The sequence below is a fragment of the Ictalurus punctatus genome, chromosome 16, assembly GCF_001660625.3.
Source record: "Ictalurus punctatus breed USDA103 chromosome 16, Coco_2.0, whole genome shotgun sequence".
Classification (NCBI taxonomy): domain Eukaryota; kingdom Metazoa; phylum Chordata; class Actinopteri; order Siluriformes; family Ictaluridae; genus Ictalurus; species Ictalurus punctatus.
The window spans coordinates 3,561,587-3,578,110 of record NC_030431.2 but is presented as its reverse complement, the minus strand read 5'-3'; positions in this window follow the sequence as shown (position 1 = coordinate 3,578,110).

The following is a 16,524-nucleotide window of genomic DNA, read 5'->3' as shown; positions in this document are numbered from 1 at the left end:
GGACTTTGGGGAACACGTCGAATAAACAGCGTGATGAAAATGTGTAGGTTCATGATGAAATTCAAGCCCAAGGCTTTGTTGTATTCATCTGCAATGCATTATGCTAACATACCTGCTATCGTTTTCTTTTCGTTTATTTGTTTGTTTATCTATTTATTTATTTATTTATTCGATTTCTGCGCTCGCGCAACAGCACGCCGGAAGCTTTTCCGCGAGACGGATTTCCGTTACTGGTTTTGACGTCGGGACAAGAACCCGTTCGGGGTGAGTCGATCACTGCGTGCGCGTTTATACACGGCAGCGCTGTTGAATTCAGGATTCTGATCGGTTGACCCGTTTCCGGGACAGCACTGCCGCTCCGAATCCCAGGTTTACGTTAACGCGCTCGTTCTAATATCGTACGTTACGGTTTCTATAGTAACAGCACCTACACGGTCGACTCGTTGGGTATGGTGATGTTTTCTGTAAGGAGACGTTTATGTGACGTCGACGGAAGGAGTCTCCGGTGTCAGCGGTCAGAGGTAAAGCCGCGATCGGAAGTTTCCGGACATCGACACGACGAGCGTGTTCGGTTTTGTTCTTTAATAAACATCGAGAGAGAGAGAGAGAGAAAGACAGACCGATGAAGGAACGTGGGCATTCCATAACATTATACGTAACTATAAACAGATAAAAAGTACCTGTTCTTAGTAAACCAGAAATCTCGTAATAATTAGCATGTCTCTGCGGTGTAAGAGGAATAAAACACTCCCGGAGTGGTCACAGTAGCTCTGCTTTATCACATCGCTCCGTCGATGATTCTTCTCAGAAGGGTTCTCTTTCTCTTCATCCCTCCGTCCGAAAGGTTTGAAAGTGACTGCGAAAGGACAACGCGCGTGAAGTCAATAATTAGATGTTCGGTCGCATGACAGACCGGTGCAAACTTCGCACTGCGAGTCTTTTCACTTCTCTTCGTCTTTATCTCTCTCTCTCTCTCTCTCTCTCACACACACACACACACACACGTCTTTTTCTTTTCTTTTTTTCATTTTCAAAGGCAAGAATGTGGCCATCTCTCGCTCAATGGTGTCTATGAAACATCTCACTAACTCATTTAACACTCTATTGCCTTGCACCTGAACTCAATCTTCGAATCATCTCTGATCCAGAAATACCTGAGAGCCATCCATCAGCACTGACAGGGACTCCACTCACACACACACACACACACACACACACACACACTCACACACACACAGCTGAATTTTGCCTCATAGCAAAGACACTGCAGGATCTACAGACGACCCGCTCATATACATTCTCGATGACACACGATCAATGATCCGAAACAGACTTCAGCCATCATCCGATGGGGGGGTGAGGGGGGAACACACACACACACACACACACACACACACACACACGACGGCAGTGAATATACTTTGGCCTGTTCACTTCCTCATCCAAGGCGTTCTCTTGAATATCTGATAGAAGCGGTCAATATCTCTTGAAACAAACACAAGAAAGGATTTCTGAAGACTCAGCAAAATGCTGCAGGTCTTGAAGGAGCGGCCGTTAAAAATCTCTCGCCTCTTATTGTCGATGTTGGCAGCCAAGTGTGTGTGTGTGTGTGTGTGTGTGTGTGCACCACACAGCCCATTAAGACAGGATTACATAAATCACAGCGACGCGAGTGAGACTGCGGGAGCGCCGGAGCGTCCGGGAAAGCTCACTCTTCCTGCTCCCAGCCCACCCACTTAAAGCTGCTCATTTGCTTCTCCAAATCCAGACGTGACAACCTCGGATGAATCGAATTAACCGCGATCGAGCGTCCGAAGGGAATCGGAATGCTTTCGGAAAGTACACAGTCGTCTAGTCGACTGTTCGGTCCTTTATACTCGTTTACTCCTGGGGTTACGAGACGAGGGGGAAAACGTCCCCACAGACGTCCCCGTTGGGTCCTCGTGATGTTTGTTAGAACGCCACAAGAATATCATTTAAGAGCTGCGTATCGAGCGTCAGAGAAGACGAAAGGCGGAACAACGCCGACATGGACAAAAAGTGAACCACGGGCACACCAAAAATGTGTGAAGTGACACTGAGGTGATAGACATCGTAGATAAAAATGACAGAGCACGAAGTAACGACCTGATCAGCAGCCGTGCTAACACATTCACAACACACACACACACACACACACACACACAATCGACATCTACCGTGAAAAGTTTACAAATTTCTCCACCGAGGACGTTTCTGAAAAGCTTGTTTTTGGGAACCTGGAGACGATCCCAGGGAACTCGGGGGACAAGGCGGGGGACAACCTTGGACGAGGTGCCAACCCATTACATTACACAATCACGCACATTCGTTCACAAGCTGCTGACAATTTAGAGATGCTGAACAGTCTACGATGCATATCTTTGGACCGGAGGAGGAAACCGGAGTACCCGGATGAAACCCGCAAAGCATGGGAAGAACCTGCAGACTTCGAGCCACCAACGCCAGATGTGTAAGGCAAGCGTGCTAAGCGCTAAACCACCGTGCTCCCCATTACGTAGACAGGACCTGCCATTATACCCGAGCCGTATTCCGAAGACGTGCTAAGCCATTTATAGCTTAGCCGTAGCACTGAATTGTTTCGACCCGGTCCTACAGTGATATGGGTAGAAGAAAAAAAAACGCGGTTTTCTGCTCATTTCTCCATGTGAAATTCGCAACCGTCAATCATTTACTATCGAAGCGGTAGACATGTAGAAGGCGGAGCTGTGGTCTGTTTGTTTGGAATGAAAAATCAACAAACAAACACGTTGTTTATGTCGCTTGGTCCACATCTGAACCACCACACTGTTTATAAAATAACACGCGATCGAATGCGGTGAAAATCCGGCGTGTCCTGGAGCGTGAAAACGTTGTGATCAAAGGCGATGGAGGAAAAAACAATGATTTCGCATTTCTGTATCAACAGACGAGTTGCTCAGTAAGAAACGTGCAAGGTCAGATGTGTTGCTTGTTGTTGTAATGATAGCGCACAGTATCGCCCTTCCCCACCAGCAGAGGTCGCAATCACTCGAATTCTAGCATGACCTCTGACATGCACTTCCTGGTTACTTCCTGGTTTGTCACTTACATAAGCACATAGAGTCTATCCCAATTCCAAGTAAGTACTTTGAGTGTTTTATTATTATTATTATTATTATTTTAAAATAAATTCTCTGACTGCATGTCTTGTTTAATTTAAATAATTATTTGGATTATCCTTTTAATCTGGTCAACTGTTTCGAATTGACTGTTTCGACCCTCCCTTTGCCTCTACCTAACCCTGCATGCACATGTGGCAAGCCAGTCATGATGCTTGCAATACATGTACGTAGCATCTAAATGTAACTAGCTAAACACAAATGAAATAAAACGCTAATCATTTTGAAAATTGTTTTTTTTTCTTTTCTTTCTTTTTCCTTGCTCGGCCTCGTACTGGTTTCGTTGTCGGATTAGCAGAGCGACGTACACTCAATACCAGCACCGACAACATTCTATCGAAAGTCTTATCAAAATTTTTCCTCTGTACACGTTTAACAACGTTATACAGGATCCCACTGCAGGTTAGAACCGACGTTGCGCGTCGGGGACTGAAGAAATGTCGTACAGGATCGGTCGGATGAAACGTCCGGATTTGTGGCTTTACCTAATTTGTATCGAATTGCCAAAATCTTTTTTTAAATGTCGTCTGTCTCGGAAATCGTGGCTCCAGGTTGCGTAAAGGTATGTCGAATATAAACGCTGCTTGCTGGAGTTAATGTAGCGGTGATGTTTGTAACGTATCATTTTCCATTCGTCTGCCTGGACCTATATTAATCCCAGTGGACACATTGGACATCGGTCGAATGCGCTTCTGCTGAATCGTCTACGTAATTTTAGCTTTGAAAAAGTATTTTGTGGTCATATGGGTGGAAAAGTTTTTGATGTATTGTAAATTCTATTAGCTTTTATTAACATACCCATAAACATTTCATCATGTCTGCACACTGAAACGCCAATATGGTCATTTTCTCACGCTCTCTCTCTCTCTCTCTCTCTCTCTCTCGCTCTCGTTAGCGATGTTAGCACCTCTGATATTGAATTACTGTGTATTTTTTTTCCCCACTTATCTCGGGTACAAAAACACCTGAGAATGATTCGAGTCTGTGAATCAATTAAAAGTGTTACCTTACGTTCACGCCAGCAAGCAACAGGTCGCTATCAGCTTCTCTCTTGTGGTTGTATTGTTACTTAGGGTAGGAAATGGCAGCAAATTTCAATGAACTGAGCTGTACTATTTATACACAAACATTTTGTCTGAAGTGTTGTTTTAATACTGTGATGAAACCCACGGAAATGGCCAAGTGTATGCAAATTTTAACAGGGAGAGATCAACTAATCTCACTTTTCTCCTCAAAGCAGATGACGAGAACCCGATTAAACAAATGAGACAAACATATTATAGTCGGTCGTTTATTTATTGAGGAAAATGATCCAATATTGCATATCCGTGAGGGGTAAAAGTACGTGAACATTTGCTTTCGGTAGCTGGTGTGAACTCCTAAACGTTCGGGGTAACTGTTGATCGGTCCTGCATGTCGGCTCGGAGGAGTTTCATCCCGTTCCTCAGTACAGAACAGCTTCAACTCTGGGATGTTGGTGTGTTTCCTCACATGAACTGCTTGCTTCAGGTTCTTCCACAACATCTCTATTGGATTAAGGTCAGGACTTTGACTCGACCATTCCAAAACATTCACTTTATTCTTCTTTAAGCATTCTTTTTCTTGCTGCATGACCCACTTTCTCTTGAGATTCAGTTCACAGACTGATGTCCTGACATTTTCCTTTAGAATTCGTTGGTATAATTCAGAATTCATTGTTCCATCAGTAATGGCAAGCCATCCAGGCCTTGATGAAGCAAAACAGGCCAAAAACCGTGATCCTACCACCAGCATGTTTCACAGATGGTATACGGTTTGTATGCTGGAATGCAGTGTTTTCCTTTCTCCAAACATAACGCTTCTCATTTAAACCAAACAGTTCTACTTTGGTTTCAGTTTTCCATTAGCCTTCTGGCTTGTCCACGTGATTGTTAGCAAGCTGCACAAGGTCAGCACTGTTCTATTTGGAGAGCTGTGGCTCTCAATCGTGCCATGCACACCATTGTTGTTCGGCGTTCTCCTGACGGTGGACTCATAAACGTTACCATTACCCAATGTGACAGAGACCTTTATTTGCTTAGAAGTTACCCCGGGTTCCTTTGTGACCTCACGGTCTATTACACGTCTTGCTCTTGGAGTGATCTTTGCCGGTCGTCACTCCTGCGGAGGGGAACAAAGGTTTTAATTTTCCTCCATTTGTACACAATGTGTCTGATTGTAGATTGGTGGCGTCCAAACTCTTTAGTGATGATTTTGTGACCTTTTCCAGCCTGATCAGGATCTTTTTCTGAGGTCCTCAGAAATCTCCTTTGTTCTTGCCGGGATACACTTCCACAGACATGTGCTGTGAAGATCAGACTTTGATAGATCCCTGTTCTTTAAATAAAACAGGGTACTCGCTCACTCGCTCGCTCGCTCACTCACACCTGATTTCAATCAGTGGGATGATAAACACCTGATTCTAATTCCACCTTCAAATTAACTGATAATTCTAGAGGTTCACATACTTTTGCCACTCACGGATATGTAATACTGGATCGTTTTCCTCAATAAATGAATGACCGAGTATAATATTTTCGACTCATTTGTGGAACTGGGTTCTCTTTGTCTACTTTTAGGGCTTGTGTGTAAATCTGATGGTGTCCCGGGTCACTGCAGAAATCTAGAACATTCTAAAGCGTTCGCTGTACATTCCCGAATGTTTAGTGTAAGATTAAAGAGTACGATTTGAGACGGCGCCTGTGTAATTATTAGTCTTTGACAATAGGGAGGAGACAGGGATCATTGTGTGTCATCTGAGCCTGAGTCGTGTTTATTTTCTCTCATTTCTTGCTACTTTGGCCTATGAACAGTATTTCATTTTGGTTAATCGTGGATGATCAGTGCGATGCCACCTACTCGACGAACACAGCGCTTCTACAATAATCCTGTCTCACGGGCACTGCTGGAGACCGATCACATTCCTGTTCCACGAGACATTCAATAAGAGACAATCACGCCGGATTGAAACTGCAATCGTAACCCAAGGTTGAACTGCTCGAATCGTACTGAGGGGAAGAGTAATTGAAGAATGCCATGGCTTTCTTTCATAAGTGCTAACCAATTCAGCCTTACACGCCTTCGCAATATTGATGTGATGCTCTTTGCTGCCTTGCTTTTGTCTGATCACGGTCCTGCTTTCGCTTGATCTGCTGCTCTTTCACACACAATGAGCTGAGAAAAGGGCTTTAAAAAAAAGAACCTTTGCTTTCCTCAGAAAAGAAGTGCCCCCAAAAACATCACGGTTATTATACAGGATACGCTTATATACAGTTTTCCCACTGAGCAGTGCACTTACGGCATGTTACGGTTACATAAAGACTTTCCTTTGCTCGTCTCCGGACTCTTCTCCACAGTACGCTCGTTACGGACGTAACATAATACAAATCCGTTATTTAGGACGAACAGATAGAAATATAGATACGAATATGAAGCGCCCTAAATGCTGTAGGGGGCAGTTATATATTTTTTCGCTTTGGCTCCTTTCATCATCACGGCAAGGCCGATCCAAAGTTCTTATATCCTGATGATGAGGAAACGGTTTTATATTGATGGACGTGGTCTCTTCCGGGGTGGCTCCGCCCCATCCACGTGGTATGAGGACTCACGGCAATCTGAAGCTATGACCTCACCAGATATCGACTCCGTTGGGGGATTTCGGAGCGACGTGTTAGACCGCACCATCACTAAGAACGGTCGTTGGTCTGGTTCGGTTCCAGAAATCGATGCGAAGGTCTTTCGTTCGTTCATAATCTGGGCAAAGGTGTGCGATGTTAATGTAGCAGGTTATTTGATGAGTACACATCTGTACTAGGTCATGAGGTTTAAGTGAAGCCCAGGAGATGAAGCTGTGCTGTAAAGCGCAGGCATGAATAAAAGTGTGCAGCTTTGATTGGGTTTGTTCAGTTCAGGAGGGTGTTGGAAGGCAGGAAGGTGTTCGGAATGTAGCCTGAGGCGGGAAGTAGTTGTTTCAGTAAAGGCCTTGAATGACTTGATGGTTTTCAGACCTAATAAAAGTTTCGTTTTTTTTTTTACTATGCTCTTTACAAGCAAAAAAAAAAAAAAAAAAACAAAAACTCCTGTAACCGTTCAGTTTATGGCATGCGATTGAATTTTGCTTTCAGCCCATCAGTTGGTTTTTGACAGGAACATACCTTCACACACTTGCCTCCAGCATCTTAAGCCTCGCAATACAGCAAAGCAGTTCAGGAACCGCAACGGTTACATTTGCAGCATTCAGCAGATGGTCTGATCCAGAGAGACTCACTGAACTGTATTATAGTCTCAGAACCGATGGTTATCCACGACCAGGGTTGGGATCCTGGGTATTTAAAATCTGCTATGAATTTCGTTTTTACCGTATTCTTAATTATATCTTGAATGAAATACATTCATTCATCATCAGTAAAGAGCTGTATCCACACACACATACACACACACACCTACGGGTGATTAAGTGTCACCCATCCACCTACCACCATGTTTTTGGGGATGTTGGAGGAAACAGAAGAACCTGGAAGAAACCTGTGACGCTTTGAGGCAGCCATCTTGAATAAAATGTCACGTCGAGGCGTTTAAACGAGGCGTTAACCCGTTACTCATCCGCGACGAAAAATGTTTAATCGCCGTACGGTCCATGCGCAGAGATTTCAAACTGGGGAAAGCGTATTCACGTATTTATTCATCTCTGTCTCTCTCTTTGGGAGTGTAGAGACAAGGCCGGTCACGTTAGCTGGTTCAGCTACGTGACGTGTGTTCCATGTTGTGAGGATTTCGACACGCCTGACAGGAACACGATTTTGTTCTACAGCCTTTTCCAAGGTGCTGCTTTATTCCTCCTTTTTTTTTTGGAGGAATTATCACGATATACCATATATATCCAGTGCAAACAATTAGACGCTGTTGATTAGACTCTGCGCAGTGTACGTGCTTGCTGGGCAGATTGTCTAATCGATTCAAACCACCGTTCCTTCTCATAAGACAGTTGGCTGAAATACAGAATCATTGAAACACTGGGGAAGTGAGAAAAAAAAAAGGTCTTCAGAGGAACGGAAAGTCTGTTAGAAACCGCTCTAGCTACGCTGTCGCCCGTCACATAACGTTGTTGAGGAGAGTAAATTAAGAATACGTGCTGTTCCTGAGATCCCTGCACGCTCTCCTTTCCCATCGTGCCTGTCGTCTTCTACTCTTTTTTTTCTTTCTTTCCAGTGGTCAGTTGTTTAGATCCAATTTCATGGTCAATCCTTCCTTTCTGGTCTGCTAGTCTGTCGTTCGTTTCATGCTCAGTCCATTATTTCTTCTCCCGTTCAGTCATTTATTTCCAGCACCCCCCTAACCCTAACAGCGCCCCCCCCCCCCCCCCCCCCCCCTTCCCCCCTTCCCCCCATACCCTAAGATGCTGTAGACCATTACATTGCTAAGAACTTCTTCTCAGGAGAACCAGGAAACCTCCGGAGGAGGATGTCGTTATGACAAAAAAAAAAAAAAGAAAGAAAGAAGGAAAACAACAGAGATGGATCTTTTGTTGTTCGAGACACAGGGGGTGCAATTAAACATCACACTTGCGGTTGGGGTAAGCAGTTTTATCAAGAGCTGTGGCCAGGGGGTACGGAGCGTCAGGATAACGGCGAAGAGTGACATCGTGCTGTTTGGGGGGAAAAGAAACAGAACATTTTGATGATCGTTCACTTACAGAATATGGGCTAAACTGTCTCACATGTGTCTTGTGACGGTTAAAAGAGTTACCGTGGTAACCGGCCCCGGGTGGTTTGAAAAACATGCTCACTGTTGGTTTTTGCAGAAGAAATGTTCGTTTATTGATTTATTTGATTCATATAAAGATCCTTAAGGCCAAGCTCATGGGGACGAAAGACTCGGACGAACACAGCGGACGTGATCACTCGGCGTACCCCCTTTTTTACGAATTTGTTTAATAAAACATTTAGTTCTTCTGTAGAAATACTTTGGATTCTGTCCAAATCGACATCTTATGGTTGCTGGCTCCTCTCCAGCTAACCATCTGGCTTTTTTTGGGGGGCTTTTTTTTCGTGATCAGAGCAGAATTCTGATGCGGTCTTGGACTAGTAGCACAATTTGTTGCTTCTGCTATGATGGATGGTGTAAAAGTACAAGAAATTCAGAAGTACAGTAAAGTGTTTTATCTTTGCAAATCCTAAAGCTTCTTGGGGATTTGAGGTCAGAGTGCAGGGTCAGTTGTGATACAGCGTCCCTGGAGCTTATGAACCTGACCGTAGCAGAATGGCAGTGCTGGGACTTGAACTCCCGACCTTCTGTTTGGCAGTCCAGCGCTTTAATCACTGAGCTGCCACCGTGCCAAGAAGAACGACTTGTCTTTTTGCATGACGTCCAAGAAACAGTCATATTGTGCTGCCAAGACGTTTTTCTGATGCACGGCTTGTAATGTATAAAATATCCGTAGTGCAGCAGGTGCATTTTATTTATTTATTTCTTTTCAGCCTCATTTGGTGGATATATATCGGCACGCTCAACACGACCATTTTTCAGCCTCATAAATGCGATGTTTGGTGAAGCCGGTGCGAGGTACAGCGAGAAAAACGCTGAGGAGTGGTATAAGTGGCAGCACGAGCGGAACTGGCACCTCCCAGAGAACGCCTCGACAGCCTACATGATGAAGTGGAGGAGAGATTCTCATTTAGAAGATGAATGCTGACAAGGAGGCTCCTGGGGGACCTGTTCCTTCTGTCCAATTTGAAAACGAAAGGAAAGGCACTTCTGATTAACCACGCACCTGGAGCGCCCGAGTGACGAGCTCTGAGTGCAGAGACAGCTGATCAGCATTCGGATCCATCTCCTGCTCTTCCACCCTTTAGATCCCGGAGTTCCGGTACCGCTTTGTCCAACTATGAAGTGACTGTATAGTCTGTAACATCGTGCGAGGTGAAAGGAACGACAAACCGTATTAGCCGCCATCTTAAATAACAGATTTGCTATAGGCACACTCCCTTAACTCCCTTGGCGGTGAGTAACACTGCAGCTTTTCTCAGGGAAGGAAAAAAAAAAGTGAAATTTTCTCTCTCCATTTCTCGCTCTCATCCTCTCCTCTCATTAGAGACTTACTCTCGCTCTTGGCCTCCCTCCCTCCCTCCCTCCCTCCCTCCCTCAATAAAATCTTTCCTGTCCTCCGGTCGATTCCCATCCAATTAAATGCCCCTTTCCCGTGTGTCCATCATCTAATTAAAAAATATCCCAGTACCCTTACACCCCTTACACCACGTCCGTCCACTTATCCACGTAAGAAAATCCTCCCACACGACCACCGCTTCGGAAAAGAAAAGAAGAAGAAGAAAAAAAAAAAAAACGTTTACCCTTTCGTTACAGATCTCCTCTGAAGACAATTCAGCCTTCCCTCCCTCCATTCCGTCTTTCATGTCTGTGCTAAATTGGACGGAGACTTGAAAGTAATTGCAGATCATTGTCTCCTCGGGCTGCAAGTTTTTCTTCGCCGCCTCTGCAGTGCCTCGCTCTCCCACACCGGCCAGCCAATTTCCAGTTCTGTATGTTCGCTCCCCTACCACGAATTGGGCTTTCCATTTGGAGCCCAGCATGGAGCGTCTCATCACCTCCATCTCATTCGCTTCCTTTCTACCAGATGGTGGATCCACGGGTCCCAAGGGACGCGGCTTCACTAGTGGGGTAGTGGAGCTGCCATACAGCCGCTTTCACACCGGAGAAGGAAAAAAAAAAACACCCAACAACAACTAATAACACACCTCCGAATGACATCGTCACCCCGGCTTAGACTCGAATACAAAGTTCTGAGTATCTCATACTGGCAGGCATTTGCTTCATTGTTCCCTCTAAACTCTTGTGCTTTGAAGATAGACCAGGTGATCCTTGGTGAACTCGAACGGAAATGAGTCTGTGAAAACAAAGTTTTTTAGGCGTAATCATTCACCTTCAGAGTGTTTCATTGTTGAAGAGGACTGGAAGTCAAATTCATTTCTAAATTATCTCCATCTTTTTTTTTTTTTTTTTTTTCCCAGGCGTTTTTTCGGGTGTTTTTTTTTTTTCTTCCAACAGCAGGACTGAAATGTTTCAATTTTATAATGAGTTGTTCCTTCACGCTTGACGAAACTTGTATTTCTTCTTCCTTCGCACGAAATGGGAGGACCTATTGGCTCTCTCTCTCTCTCTCTCTCTCTCTCTCTCTCTCTCTCTCTCTCTCGTTCTTCCTCTCTCATTTTCAGAAATGAGAATGTGAAAATCTGACAGGCTTGGTCAGGTTTTTTTTATTCCTGCCTATAAAAAAAAGAAGGAAACGAGTAGAGATAGTAGAGATCTAATTATTCAAGAGCACGATGTTTGCATTGCTTCAAACAATTAATACTGACAAAGAATGAGAGAAGTGCAGCCATCTTTTTTTTTTTTTTTTTACATTTCCCTCTTCTGCCTGTGTAAAGACGGAGATCTTCTCTCATCTATCTCCAGGGCTGTGAGGAAATGTTTTCCTCTCTCTATCCCCCCCCCCACCCCCGCAGCTTAATCTCTCTTCATGGTGAGGTACCTTTAATGGCCTGTTGTGGTTCGGGCTGTTTCGGCGGTGCTGGAGCTTGCAGATATATAGAGCGTTTACTCATATGTGCTTTGGAGTGGAGCACCAAGAACACCGAGCCAGTGACAAATCTCAGCGTGGAGTGCGAACCTCGGCGATACGGCCGTCCATGCAAAGCAGCCGACGCGGCCGACTCGAATGAGATTCATATCATGAACGAGTGCTCTTCTTTCTCCCTGTGAGCCCAAGAAGTGCTGGCTTATTACCAGAGCTTCCATCTGATGCCTGTTTTTTCAAGTGGTGATCCCACTTCAGGTTAAAAATAAAAGGGGGGGGGGAGGGGGGGGGGGGTATTTATTCCAAGGGCTTTCTAAACTGATGAATCTATCACTTTTCACACTACTATCTGGCCTGTAAGAAATCGCGCCCTTGTCTCGTTAATATTCGTACTACAGCGTCATCCATTTTAAAAGAACCATCTCGAACCGCTAGGATCCACTCGAACTCCAACAGGTTGTTATTTTACCACTAGGTACACATACAGTGTTGTTCTTGGTGGCTGTGTGCTTCTCACCTTCTGTTCGTAATAAACACTGAGTCGGTTTACTGCTGTTTATATAGCAATGAAATAAACCAGGCGCTGTGCAAAATATAAAGCCGCGAAATACGGCCCACGTTTAATCCATTTCTTTTTTAGTAGCGTGGTGTGTAAAGGTTTTTCGTAGGCCGGGCTGTGCTAAAACTTCACAATGGAGAACAACGAAGAGGTTTACCTGCATCCCAGATTAAGTCTAACATAGGATTAAGCACAACCAGGAACAAGTTAAATATGATCATATTGGTAAGTATTAAACCCTTTGAAGTAAAATCTTCCACTAATATTATGTTTTTAAAAAATAAAATAAAATAAAAACAACCACATTTATACACTTTAATATAAAATCATTCATATGAAATGAGTTAAAAAAAGACATTTAAGCAAACTCAGGGCTATGAATGTGTCGAAAGTCCCAGGTTCAATTTTAAGATAATTAAATATTAGCATGGATTAATAAGTTAGAAACTTGCACATTGCAGGAAAAAAAAAAATGAAACATTGCACTAATTTTATGTTTTAAAAAAAAGAGTTCCATATCATTAAACACTCAATTCATGCATTAATCATGAATTTTCATTGTATTATATCATTAAGGGGTGCCAATAATTCTGGATTGTTTCTCGCTCGTCCCTGTCCATAAGTGTTTTTGTTGTTGTTTTTGTTTTTTTAAAAAAAACATGTTTTGCAGCATCTCCTCCTGCATGCTAACGCTGTCCGGGTAGCAAACTTCTAATTATCTGTCCTCTTCTTTCCTTTTTTTTCTTTTTTTTTTTTTCTTTAGCAGTTCTCCTTTGTAGTTGTTTTGGTTGAAGTGCTTTATTTTGACACGCTACTCTTTGGAATGCTAATCAGACCTTTTCTATCAAACACGAAAATTTAAACCAGGGACAAACCCTTAGTTTCTGCAGTTATGCATCTTGTATATAAAAAAAAGAATAAATAAACAAAGAAAATAAAACATTTTCCAAGCTGAATAAAAGTTTCAGCTAATGCTTTCTCTTTTGCAAAGAGGTTGATAGGGATCCTGCCAAAGAGAGAGCTTATTTCTGAGGTAAGTTCTCGGTTTAAAACTCTAAAAGAAAAAAAAAGAAGAAAGGAGCAAGCCTTTGGCTCGGGCCACGTTCTCACGCCGTCTGTATTCGAGGCCTGAGTGCTGTCTCTGCCTCACCTTTTCACCCCTCCACCCATCAACAGTGCATTATTAGTCCCAGAGCAGTGTGTTTCGCTGACCCTCCTCCTACCCACCTTATCATACTGTTGTTTAGAGCAGACGCAGCTGCTGAAGGGGGAAAAAATACACAATTTAAGCTCTGTGTGTCTAATTGCTTCTTCAAGGAGCCAAGGTACGCCTGGGTAACGCTTTCATAACACAGGCTTTAACAGTTGCTTGTTAAATTGATTAGGTCCCCTGGAAGCTTGTACTGGAGTTTCATATCAATAGGATGTGAGTTTCGATTGAAACTTTTTATTTATACTTTTGATTTATATCTATTCAAGATATTCATTATGCTCATCCTGCTACTTTATTTCCTTTTTTCATTCAATAAACGGCTCCTATTATTCGCTCGAGCGCTAGCCTGCCAACAAATCTAGCAACGTGTTTGAGCTAGCAACTGTCCTGCACTCAGGAGAGTTCTTTCCAGCTCTTATCACAGCTGCTGGGTGGTGAGTGTTTAAAGCCAACAACCAATCAATGATCACCATGGTTCTCAGAGACCAATCACTGATCACAAATGGTTCCAATTACTAATCACTGGTCACCATTGCTTCCAAGACCAATCAAAGATCACCAGTGTTTCCAACGACCAATCACTGATCACAACGTTTTCCAATGACTAATCACTGATCACAAGGTTCTCCAATGACTAATCACTGATCACAAGGTTTTCCAATGACTAATCATGGGTCACAGAGTTTTCCAATGACTAATCACGGATCACAAGGTTTTCCAATGACTAATCATGGGTCACAGAGTTTTCCAATGACTAATCACTGATCACAACGTTTTCCAATGACTAATCACTGATCACAGAGTTTTCCAATGACTAATCACTTATCACAAGGTTCTCCAATGACTAATCACTGATCACAACGTTTTCCAATAACTAATCACGGATCACAAAGTTTTCCAATGACTAATTCACTGATCACAACGTTTTCCAATGACTAATCACGGATCACAGAGTTTTCCAATGACTAATCACTGACCACAACGTTTTCCAATGACTAATCACGGGTCACAGAGTTTTCCAATGACTAATCATGGATCACAGAGTTTACCAATGACTAATAACGGATCACAAGGTTTTCCAATGACTAATCACGGATCACAAGGTTTTCCAATGACTAATCACGGATCACAGAGTTTTCCAATGACTAATCACGGATCACAGAGTTTTCCAATGACTAATCACTGACCACAACGTTTTCCAATGACTAATCACGGGTCACAGAGTTTTCCAATGACTAATCACGGATCACAGAGTTTTTCAATGACTAATCACGGATCACAGAGTTTACCAATGACTAATCACGGATCACAACGTTTTCCAATGACTAATCACTGATCACAACGTTTTCCAATGACTAATCACTGATCACAGAGTTTTCCAATGACTAATCACTTATCACAGAGTTTTCCAATGACTAATCACTGACCACAACGTTTTCCAATGACTAATCACGGATCACAAAGTTTTCCAATGACTAATTCACTGATCACAACGTTTTCCAATGACTAATCACGGATCACAGAGTTTTCCAATGACTAATCACTGACCACAACGTTTTCCAATGACTAATCACGGGTCACAGAGTTTTCCAATGACTAATCATGGATCACAGAGTTTACCAATGACTAATCACGGATCACAACGTTTTCCAATGACTAATCACGGATCACAAGGTTTTCCAATGACTAATCACGGATCACAGAGTTTTCCAATGACTAATCACGGATCACAGAGTTTTCCAATGACTAATCACTGACCACAACGTTTTCCAATGACTAATCACGGGTCACAGAGTTTTCCAATGACTAATCACGGATCACAGAGTTTTACAATGACTAATCACGGATCACAGAGTTTACCAATGACTAATCACGGATCACAACGTTTTCCAATGACTAATAACGGATCACAAGGTTTTCCAATGACTAATCACGGATCACAGAGTTTTCCAATGACTAATCACTGAACACAACGTTTTCCAACGACTAATCACGGATCACTAGTATTTCCCATGACTAATCACTGATCACAAATTTTTCCAATGACCAATCACAGATCAATATTGTTTCCAACAACCAATCACTGATTACAAATATTTCCAGCGACCAATCACTGATCACCATTGCTACTAATCACCAATCACAGATAGTTTTCTCTTAGCACTAAATATGCCATTGGTAAAAGTGAAATCGAAGAGTTTGTCGCTCACGCGCATGTTCACGCTGTTCTGTAAGTAAATGTGTGCTAAGTGAAGTGAGATACAAAACACTAGCGTTCATCTGTCAGAGAACTCAACAGTGCCACTTTGTAATCGCTCAGAGTCATTTTTTTTTAAAAGTTATAGCGGTGTTCCAGTGAAGCAGGCGATTACACGTCAAACCAAGTTGAAACGTTGTATTCATAGATGAGATGTTTATCGGTGGTTACAGAGGATGCCGGTTGTGTGTTTGTGGTTTCTCAGAAGGCTGTTGTTATTTAGGATAATTGGCTAGCCGATGTAGCTTTAAGACATTTTGATTTGTTTATTTAATATACAGGTTATTGACAACAAGGGGCAGATTTGATTTATGAGCATGGTGAATGTGGTTTGAGGGAGTGAGAGTGTGTGTGTGTGTGTGTGTGTGTGTGTGTGTGTGTGTGTCAGTTAGGAGAGGTGAGTGGGGTCTGGGTGAAAAATGAAAAACACTAGGTGAAAGAGATGGAGACAGAAGTGAGATAATGTCTGCAGGTATGAGTGTGGGCATGTTTTTATATCTTGGTGGAGACCAGGCAGATATCCCCACAATGCTTTACAAAGACTTCAGCTTTTATTTAAAAACAAACAAACAAACAAACAAAAATGTTTCCTGTTGCTAACTTTGGTTAGGAGTAGATTCAGGTGTAGCATTACATTTATTAACTGCATTAAGTCAGTGAAAGGTCCTCACAAGGATATATAGACAAACTTGTGTGTGTGTGTGTGTG